Source organism: Peromyscus eremicus, chromosome 1, assembly GCF_949786415.1.
Source record: "Peromyscus eremicus chromosome 1, PerEre_H2_v1, whole genome shotgun sequence".
Taxonomy (NCBI): domain Eukaryota; kingdom Metazoa; phylum Chordata; class Mammalia; order Rodentia; family Cricetidae; genus Peromyscus; species Peromyscus eremicus.
Window position 1 is genome coordinate 66,825,746 of NC_081416.1, and position 11,472 is coordinate 66,837,217.

The following is an 11,472-nucleotide window of genomic DNA, read 5'->3' on the forward strand; positions in this document are numbered from 1 at the left end:
CCCTATAGAAAAACATCTCAGCATTAACCAAGAGAATCTTCTCAGAGTTCTCTATTCCTTCAGGCCTAAAAGTTGTGTCTCTTCTCACCATCCAGCTTCCTCTCAAGGCCTGGTCCCTGGCTCCAGCTTCATCTACCCGTGTCTGGCTCACCTTACAGAGTTAACCACCTTACCCCTATGGGGCCCTCTTCTCAGTGAGGCCATGCCACCAAAAGCATTTCCTTCTGTGTTTGTGTGACTGAGAGAAGTGGAGTTGAAGAAATGAATGGGTGCATGGGAGAAAGTCAGCGATGTTTCTCTTTCTTTCTCTTTCCCAGGGCTTGATTTCTTTTTTTGTCACTGTAATAAAATACCCTGACAAAACATCAACAATGATGACAATGACTCATGGTTGAAGGTACAGTCAGTCCATCATGGCAGGGAAATGAAGGCAAAAGGAGCTTGAAGCAGCTGGGGTCTCATCGCATCCCCAATCAACAAGCAGAGAATGATGAATGCCTACTGAATGATGAATGCACAGCTCCCTCTCTCTGCTTGCATAATCAGGGACCGCAGCCTAGGGAATGGTGCCTCCCACAGTGTGTGGGTCTTCCCCTATCAAGTAACACAATTAGGAGAACAACTCCCAGGCAGATTCAGAGGCCCATCTCCCAGCTGACTCTAGACGCTTAAGTTGTCAGTTGACACTAACCACCGCTCTGAACGTCACATCTTGATTGCTGGTTGCATGTTAGCCCTTCTCCAATACTGAACACATGATCATACATTGAACAAATATATGAATGAGACTTAAAATGGAATAAGTGAAGACTTTTTAAGGCCATGCTACGTTCCTTAACCTTAACCTTAAACCTAACCTTAACCCTAACCCTAACCTTAACCCTAACCTAACCCCAACCCTAACCCTTCAGGATCTTTTACCCAGAGCCACAGAGAACAGCTCTGTAAAAGAAACTGAGTACTGTTTTCTCTCTGGGCTCCAACCCACACAGATTTCTATTAATAAGATTGTAATCTATTCCCTGGTGTCTGAACCCAGTGCACACCTTCACTCCCACACAGTCAAGGAAGCTGGACACTCTTCTTGGGAGGAAGAGAAAATAATCAGTCTTTACAAACTGGAGCATAGCACACTTCATGACCCCTGTGGTCTTGCTGATTTTATAGTGACTAGCCTGACCTATTTCTCATTCATTAAATCTTTAACATCTCCACAAGAGAAAGACTAGAGTCTCTCATGAGCACCCATCTTTGTCTTTAGGTACACTCGGAGCAGACGAGTCTTCTTGTGATCCATCTCTTTCATTTTACATATTTATTCACTCATTCATTCATTCATTGATTCATTCATTTTTATGTTATTGAGGATTTACCCAGGATGTTATACATACTAGGCAAATACTCTACCACTGAGATAGATAGGTAAGTAGACAGACAGACAGACAGATAGATGGATGGATGGATGGATGGATGGATGGATGGATGGATGGATGGATGGATAAGTAGATAGATAGATAGATAGATAGATAGATAGATAGATAGATAGATAGATATCTCCTCAGCCCCTGTGATCCAAATTTCTGAAGCTTCTTGATGCCCAGTGAATATATTTATTCAACTGTGTGGTGGCAATGGTTTCTTTGAATGAAATTCTAGTAAAAACACACAATGACATTCTACAAAGGTACTGAAAGCTCTAAGCACATATAATTTACTGCCATTTTTCCCATTACTATTGATTATCTGGTTCCACATAAAAGGAAGTCACTTTTTCCATTAGGCCATATTTAAATAAAAAGCATTTCAAACATAAAACAAAAACCAGCACTTTTATTTTAATAGTTTTCTGAAAATGTATGTCTGAATCAAAGTCCTGTTCTTAGACCTCCAAGCCAGGGACATGAAGCCTGGATTGGCAAGAGATAACACCTGGAATAGGAGCTGCCTGTGATTCCCTTATAGACAAGGAGGCTGAGGCTTAGGGTAAGTGCCTTGTCTAAGGTCATCTCTGCTCTCAAGTTCAGTCTGCATCTGTACCACGCAGTGAGGCTAAAGGATCCCCAAGCCCCACAAGTCACATCACCAGAGGGGCCTGTGGGATGAGGACAAACTATCACAGGACTAGAATATTTTACCTTCTGTCCTTCAAGAAGCTGGCAAGACCATAGTCATATTTCAGACAAAGTGTGCCCTCTTTCTCCCCACTGCCAAGACCCCAAAGATCACCAGCCTCCCTGTTCACAACAGAGCCAGCATGACAACTTCTGATACCCATCAACTCACACAGTTCCCTGTGTTTGTCTGTCCCCAAGGGGGCTGTGAATTTCTGCCATCTTCCTCCAGCATCTGGGGCTCATCTTGTCTCTGCTAATGACTCAGTGGGCTGCAGAAAAGCATGCTGAGTGCAGATGTGCTAGTCCCTGGGCTCAGCAGGGTGCAGAGTCACTGAACCTGAAGTGAGGGAATACACCAAGTGGTGACTGAGGAGTTAGCTAGGTAGGGAGCACTGTAGTTCTGGGCCTCTGGAAAAGACCCAGATTGGTCCCCTAAGCAGAGAGAGTGAGGACAGGCAGGCTCATTGGTAGGCTTCAGAAGTCCCTGTCCCCAGAGCTGAGCCTACATATGAGGTGATGAAAGGGGTTAGGAACAGGCACCTGACAGTCTTAGAGACCTGCTTTGGGAAAGTACCAACTACAATCACAGCCACCCTAGAGGTGCCAGAAGGCAGCAACAGCAGGGAAGGACTTTTGAGAACCAAAGGCCATATTAACCAGGAAAAGCAGGAAGGAAACCCTAGTGCCACCAGAGAAAGATGTTCAAGGAAGCGGCCTACAGAGGAAAAGGAGAGAGGGGAGGCTGGAGAGGCAAGAAGGAGAGCGCTTAGCCAGGACCGCCATCAATGTCCTCCTGCAGTCTGGTGCTATTCTAGAACTCCAGGTACATTACAGCTGAAGTGCACAGGGCAGGGCATGATGTGGCTGCCCTTGCCTTCTGGCTGTGCTGTGGGGAGTAGGTTGGGTCAGAGAAGACCTGTATGGGTGTCAGAGAGGCAAGAAACCTGGCAGACACCGGCAAGCCCAGAAGACCCTCAGCTGTGCACTTGCTGGAACAACTCAGAGGACTTCCAGAGACCTTGGGGCTGGTGTTGTCATGCCCACCCACCCTGCTAGTTGTCCCTGAGGACTCAATATTTGTATCTCTGAAAGCTTGAAGCCTCCATAGCCAATACTGGGATGCGGGGCCTCTGGGTAAGGGGTTACTTGAGGTTCTAAGGCAGAGTCCTTGCAATAGGACTTGTGACCTCGTACAAGGACACTCAGAGGGTGCTGGCTGGCTCTGTCAACATCCCATTTTTTTTTCTCCCCCAGCCATGTTCTTCTCTTCCTCCCTACCCATGCCTTGACATGCAAAGACACAGCAAGAAACAACAGTCTGAAAGCCTGGAAGTAGACCCTCACCATGAACCTTGGTCTTGAACTTCCAACCACCAGAAGAGTGAGAGATATAAGCCTATTGTGTGAACTGCCATTCTATGGAATTTTTCTGATGAAGGCGGGTATGAGGAGCAGACTTTGGACACACTGAAGTTGGTGCCTCACAGACCTTAGATGGTTTTGGAGGCTCCATGACACCTACTTCTACAGCCTGGGGCTCCAGTGGGAGCACAGAGTAGGGAGGAAAGGAGGCAGGAACCCAGGAACCAACATCTGAACACTCAGCTCTGACAAAAGAGAAGGGCAGGGAGGCAGCCTACCAGCCAGGAGAAAGTGGAAACAGAGGAATGCCAGAAGAGACAGGGGTGTGGGTGCCAAGAAGGGGATCTGAGAACCAGACAGCACTGGCATCAGACTCTGTCACACGGAATCCATCAGTCTAGCCACACGGAAAGCACCAGGAACCAAGGCAAAGATCGGGGGCTAAGCTCCAGCAGGTTGAAGAGCAGAAGTCAGAGAAGTGGGCAGAGAAGCAGGTGAAGGAAGACCATCACCAGGAGGGTTTGACTGCAAAGGAGAAATGAAACAGGATAGTAGATGGAATAAAGGTAGGAAAGTGTGTACGCATGTCTAAACATGCATGTGTGTCTAGGTATGTGCATGTATGGGGATGTGAGCATATGAATGCATGCACGCAAGCATGTGAGTATTCATGTGGGGTTATATGTGCATGTATATGCATTCATATGAGTGTGTGCATGTGTGTAAGCATATGAGTGTGTGCATGTGCATGCATGTATGTTGGCATGCGAGTATATAAGCATGTAAGCACACATGCATGTGTGTGCATGCATATACAACTTTGAAACTGTGTGCATGTGTGTATGAACACATGTGAACATGTATGTGTGCCTGTGAGTGTTTGCATATGTATGCATGTGAGTATGTGTATATGTATGTATACGGGTGGAGGTATGTACATGGATGTACACGTACATGAACATATATAGTCATGCATCTGCATATGTGTATGCTTGTCTGTGAGCATAGGTGTGTGCTTGTATGTGTTCTGAGAAAGGATATCAAGATGGGTCTGAGGCTGGTGGGCTAGAACACAGGGAGTCCGGCTGCTCCAAGAGAACTGATAAGCAAGGGTTCGCTGGAGGATGAAGGCTGCCAGGTAGGCAGAACAGAGTGGCTCAGGGAAGCCATAAAGTGAAAATAAGCTCTTCCATAACTCAAAAGGGGATAATTTCCCCCCAAGAACTTCCCAAAACAGCCCTCATTTTAATCGCATGGAGAGGTGGCATGTGGACCATGAGCCTCATGTTCTGGGGAGTCACCAATTCATCTCCCCACAGCAGCATCTCTGTAGTGTGTTCTCACTACAGAGACTTAGCTGAACCCTCCTTGAGCCACTGGGCATGTGCAGATGCTGTGGCCTGGCCCTCTTCCTGTTGCTCAGAAAGGTATACGCAATTCGCCATAGGGAGCAGACCTTATATCTAGCAATCAAAAGCTTCTTTTGCTAAACGCACTGACTCCTCGCTTGAGCCAACGAGGTGTTTAAAGCAGAGCAAGACCCTGGCACCTCTGCCTTCATTTACATCTGGCTCTTTTGCTTAGGCTTGAACGCCTGCCAGATTCTGTGCAGGCGTGACTGTCACTAACAGAGTCCGTCTACCTGGACTAGCTCATCTCCTTTAGAAATGAGTCCTTGTCCTAAATGAGACACTACCTTGGATTCTGGGAACAGTAAAAACCCCCAGGGTGGACACTCCTTGCCCAGATGAGAGTATTCTCCATGAGGTCAATGTTGTAGCCTGGAGCAGAGCTGATGGCTTAAAGGAACCAGATGAGCGTCTAGAGAAGCGTTTCTCAACCTGTGGGTTGTGAACCACTGGGGCCACGTATCAGATATTTACATTACAACTCATAACAGTAGCAAAATTATAGTTATGAAGTAGCAACAAAAATAATTTTATGGTTGGGGGGTCACCACAACATGAGGGACTGTATTAAAGGGTCACAGCATTAGGAAGGTTGAGAACCACTGCTGTAGAGTGATAGCAGCAACTACACCTTCAGACCACCTTGTAGAACCAGAACTGACACAATGATCTGACTGCTTAATTGCGCAGGCCTATTGACCTGCCCTAACTCTGCCTCGGTCAGTACCCTGAGCCCCGCCATGGGGATCTCTGAACCCCTTCATTATCCTTCCCCATATGGTCACATTGATTAAATCTCTGTTTTTCACTGTTGCTCATCTAACTCTAATATCGTGACTGGTGTCCATGCCTAGTCTGTTAGAGCGACTGGAGCCCAGGTGTTTGCACAAAACTCCAGGTTCACCGATAAAACCTCTAACACAGAAACCAAGTGTGCTTTACGTGAAGTCCCCAGTCTACTGTTTCCCTCCTGCCTCCCAGGATCACCGAGAGGCACAGACAAGCTCAGAGCAGCAGCTCAGCACTCTCCAGAGTGCCAAGGACAGGACACTGTGCACGACAAGGTGGTGGGTCCTCTTTATGGGCCCTTTCCCATAGACGCAGGGAAAAGACAGGCCCACAACTGATGCTATTGCAGATCAGAACTGGTGCTGGATATTATGTGATCATTCAAAGGAAAGACACGAGGTCATCCAAAGTCACTGGGACCTCTAAGCATCCTCTGCTTCTTTAGAATGGCATCTCAGTGTCAACGCTCTTGCAAAGTTGCCTGATCCCATCATGCATCCTATGCCATGAGTTAAAAACAGAAAGCCAGAAGGGCTGGTTTAGGTTTAGACAGCGTGGTGCTGATATGGATACCCAGGATGAGTCAGCTAAAGCATGACTGATACTGGATATCCAGGGGCTATGAGTCAGCATAAAATGACTGACGCCGGATGTCCAGAGAACCTCAAAAATAAAGTGATACAATCTGTCATATAGCCATGTCTGGCAGAGTGCCACTTTTGTGTGATTCTGTATAAATATGGCCTTGAGGTCAAAGGCCTGAGCCTTTGTCTTCATCAGTCTGCCCATGTCTGTCTGTCTGTCTGTAGGCCTGTGTGCCTACTCCCATGCAGCCTCTGTGTCAGTCTATGTATATGTGTAGGTCCGTCTGTGTGTGGCCTGTGTGTACCAGTGTGTGCTGGGGTGCCTGCCAGTGGCTGCCTGCTTTTTAGCCTTCACCTAGAATAAATAAAGTTTGTCTTTTCTCCTTGTACCACCCGGAAATCTCTTCAATCGTCCAGCCTCCCATGACTTTTCAGGAACCCAAGAGTCAGGTCCCCACATGAGACAGACTCTTCTTGGCTTCAACAAGGATGACTAAGCCCCTCTACCCTTTGGCCAGGAAGAAGAGTACTCTAGGAAAGAGTAGACCCCTTCTAGAAGAGCAATCTGCAGACTCCCAGAGGCACCTCTTTTGCTCAAGAGTCACAGAGTCACCCGACCTGGCTCCCTCCAAGGGCAGACAAAGCTTGCAATACATTGAGAGCTTTGTGGAACTCTCCCTGCAAGGATATTTTTCTAACCAACCCTACCTTGGAGATGGAACGTCCCACCTTACTTTACCCCTCTGGTGAAAACATCCAAAACTTTCTGTTAAGCTGCAAACACAGTGATAGAGAAGTCTCTGGCCCCGAAGAGACTTGAGTGAGCTTATCTACTACATGTCAGGCAGTGAGAAGGGAAAGGCCAAGCCAGGAGGAGACTCAGGAGCATAGACCATTGCCTGGAAGGTACCAAGGCCATCGTTTGAGGAAGGGTATGGTGTCTCCCAGGGCAAAGTTGCATGAAAGGGTAACAAAGCAGCACCAAGCATAGGTATGTACGTTATACCCATGAGGAAAAAGTGGGCATGTAGTTTAGATTGCTTACGGGTCTGTTTAATTAAACCATACTTAGGCTAACATCTGCACAGGACCCCAAGTTCACGTAGGAAATGCACTTGAGAGAGCCAGCCCTCCTCCAGGCCAAGCCCACGACCCTGAGTTACACTTCTCCAGCTTGGTCCTGGGAACCAAGCCACCAGCTCAGGACCTGTGGCTAAGCTCCTCTTTAGCACTGAAAACAGTGGGTGTCTCCCCTGAGCTCACCTTTCGGCTTCAGTAGGGAGATTAAAGAACTGAGACCTAACAATTTAGGGGGTTTTCTGGCTTTAAAAGTAGAAAATACATGTGTAAGCTTGATTTTAAACACTGTAATCTTCTTATTTCGGGGCATTGACTGCACAGATAACCAAGCTATTTGGCCTCGGCTATTTTTTTTTCCTTAGATTGCCAAAAAGATTAAATCCTAAAATGTGGACATACAGATTTTTTTACAAATTGAATTTTAAATATGCAGGCCTAAATTGTCACCCTGCATATTTAACAAATAGGCATCAGTAGACCATGTTTCCCCCCAAAAGCCACCAGGTAGCCCAATTATTGTCATCCAAACATAAATCTGTTCATTTCAGTTTCACCACCCTAATACATACACCATGGTTCATGAATGTACACACACACACACACACACAGAGAGAGAGAGAGAGAGAGAGAGAGAGAGAGAGAGAGAGAGAGAGAGAGAGAAAGAGAGAGATACACAATGCATAGTAACATACACAGAGGATGCAATGTACGTAGTGGCATTAACATATATTTAGCACATCCACACATGCCGTTGTAACTAGAAAATTAATTGCCACATTATCAGGTGTGACCTAGTCAAATGCAAAATTGTGGTCTTATTTTAGTCTTTTCCACCTATTTGAACACAGACATTTGCAGAGCCACACAAATAAAGCAATCCATCTTTTATTACCCATCACCACAAATTCTTAATTCCTAATTCCCTCTTAAGCATCCCTGGTGACTTAGCCTTGACAGCAGTTTGTTTAAGATAGATATTTACTGCTGGGTCCTGTGGCCAGGCCTGCATGTCAGGAAGCAGAAAGGAAAGAATCATACTCCCTTAGATTATTTGTGAAGGGGAGTGGGGGTGATAAATGATGCATGCTGGTGTGCAGGGTGCTAGCCATGCCAGGGCTCAGGTTGCAGATGAACGGCAAAGCTAATATTTAGGTGCCTTGGCTCTGTGGCATTCAGACTTCCGGGTGTGGGAACGCTGATTGCCCAGCTGCGATGATGGGCTGGCATCTACCCAGCCGGTCAATATAGAAGCATGGCTTCCACTCTCTCTCACTAAGCACAAACGGTCATTATTGATCGTAACAGGCTGGCCAGAGGAGAGAGAACCCCCTGGGAGTCACAGCCTAGCTCATTCAATCGCAGCATGGTTCTTAAAAGATTTGATTTGACAATTCCACGGTGAGGCATTTTGCCAAAGCATATTTGGCTGAAAGGCCTCTGCTGTGTCTCATGGCCTCCACACTGGGCAGGGAAGTGGGGCTCCCACTTCCTGACTGGGGAAAGCCCAAACTCAGTGGACAGTCCTACTTCCTGCTTTTAGCCTCATCCAAGCATTAAAGGGTGACCATCCAGGCCAGCCCAATCCTGAAGCGACCCCAGCTTGCTGCCTCACCAGCAGTTCCAAAGTCAGCCAGTGGCTTCCTGTAAGACCAAGACGTAGTTCTAAGCCAACCTGTAGAATATAAACTGCAGCAAGCCCGTGGAACTTGTGTGTGTGTGTGTGTGTGTGTGTGTGTGTGTGTGTGTGTGTGTGTATGTTTGTCTGTGTCTGTGGGGGAGTGTCTGTGTCAGTGTGAGGGGGGATGTCTGTGTGTGTGAGTCTGTGGGGGGAGTGTCTATGTGTGTGTCTGTGTGTCTGTGTGTGTCTCTGTGTGTGTTATACCAGATATTCACAAATCAGCTTCCTCAGAGAATGCATTTGGGGCATAGTTTTTGAACACAGAACACAATGCATGTTCTAAGTGAAGCTAGACGAGGCAGGAATTCCTGACAGAGACACGTTTAAAACTGTTAACTCAGAGTTTGGAGTATAGCTCCGTGAGAGCCAGCTTGTCTGGTGCACACGGGCCCTGAATTCAATCCGTAGCAATGAAAACCAGTAAGAACAATAATCAGTATTGTTGCTGCATATTAGTAGAATGTTACTTCAGTCTCACAAAACCATGTCAGAAAGAGAGCATTTAAGAAGTAGTATGAGAGGCTGAGAGGCTGGGGAGAGACCTCCATCGGTGAAGCGCTCTCCATGCAAGCGTGAGGACCTGAGTTTAATCCCAGGCCCCATGTGAAAGCCTCACCATGATGGTATGCATTAGTAATCCCAGGGCTGGGGAAGACAGAGACAGGCGGGTCTCGCGGGCTCACTGGCCAGACAGCCTCGCCTAATCAGCAAGCAGCACACATGATAGCACATGAGGAATGGCAATTGAAGTTGAATTCTGGGCATACATGTGCATGTGCACACACATACATACACACCTGCATACACCCAAACAAGTGTGCACATGCACACACCCAAAAGCAGATAGCACGAAAATCATAAGACCAGAACATTATTTTTGATGTGTCACTCATTTCTGATAAGGTGTGTTGTGTCTAGAGAAATGAAATCACCCTGCACCAAGCCACAGAGGCAAGAGAATCAGGCTTTCAGAGGTACGTGCAACCCTTTCAATGGGCTCCCCTTCCCTGGATGACTCTGACAACCCAGACTACGGAATTAAAGGTGGGCAGTTTGGCAGGGTCAACGCTTTCTGTTTCTCTCTGGCACTCCTGCCGCCCCAGCCCTTTAGTGAGGGAGCGCACCTGCTCCCCCGCCTGTCTACGCCTCCTATTCTTCATTACACAACAGATGACCTATCTGATAGGCGCCTTCCCGCTCGCAGGTTCCCCTTGCCAGCCTTCAGTGAGAATAAAGCCAGCAGCCCTTTTTATCTTCATCCTGCCGCAGCTCCCATCCACGGTTTTTTTCTAAAGATCGTTTGCCAGCGCGGCTTGCTCAGCTGTGCCCAGTGGAACCGGCAGCGTCTTCTGAACTGACAGTTCTGACTTTTTGCTGCGTGTGATTTTTCTAAGGCATGACAACGGCTTGCATGAAGACACAGCAAACCTTTTCAGAAAGGGAAGCAGCTGCTGGAAGAAAGAAGTGGAAGTGGTTGCTGAGGGAGCCAGCAAGATGGGTCTCCTATGGATCAATTTAATTTGGCTCCACCTTGTAGAAGGCAAAGGAGATTAAAATCACGCACTCTGTGAGTCTGTGTACTTCGTGGACACATATGTGTTGGCAAAGAGTGTTGCATGTGGACAACTATGAAGAAAAGATGCCACATCTCTAACCTAGGCCCACATGGCTCTATCCCTTCTGGATTTAAGTGCAAACTGTTTGCAATAGATTTGGTGTTCGTTGTCAATTGCACATTTAGTTCTGAAGCTAAGTGAAGGTTTCCCATGAATCTGGAATCTCTTTCATCTTCTAAAAGAGAGCAGATCTGAGTGCTGTTCTTTTTGCCAAGGTGCAGAGGTCCCATGAAGGTCCAGAATGCCACATCCAAGTTCAGCAAGATCCTGAATCAACTAAGTGTGGCATGATTGCTGAGTATCTCAGAAGTGACGTTCTTTGGAGAAAGAGCAGCATGGTGCTGTTTAGCATCACCAGACCATGAGCTTAGAATCAGGCCAACCAGCAGACATGGGTGCATGCTCTTCTCAGCCTCTCTGAAAACTATCCTTAAGAGTTAACTAGACGTATTGGAAATGTATTCTGGAAGACAGTAAAAATCATGAGGAGTGGTCATGGTGGCCTCTGACCTCACTGTGTAGAAGGTAGAGGCAGAAAGATACGAAGTTCAAGACCAGCCTTGGGTGCACAGTGAGACCCTGTCAGAGAGGCAGGGGAAGAAGGGTGAAGAGAAGAGAGGAAGGGAAAGAGAGAAGGAGAGAGGGAAAGAGGGAGGGAGGAAGAGAGGGAGGGAGGGAAAAATCATAAGTTTTCTGATTCTTGGTGCCTTAAAAGCTCCTGGTTTTTCCTCTGTCCATTGATTACAGTTTTAGGTATAAAGAGCCTCAAATGGTAAGACTGACCACTTAGGGACCAGTTACAATGCCTCAGATGCCTCAAGTCTATGTCTAGGCTGGGGT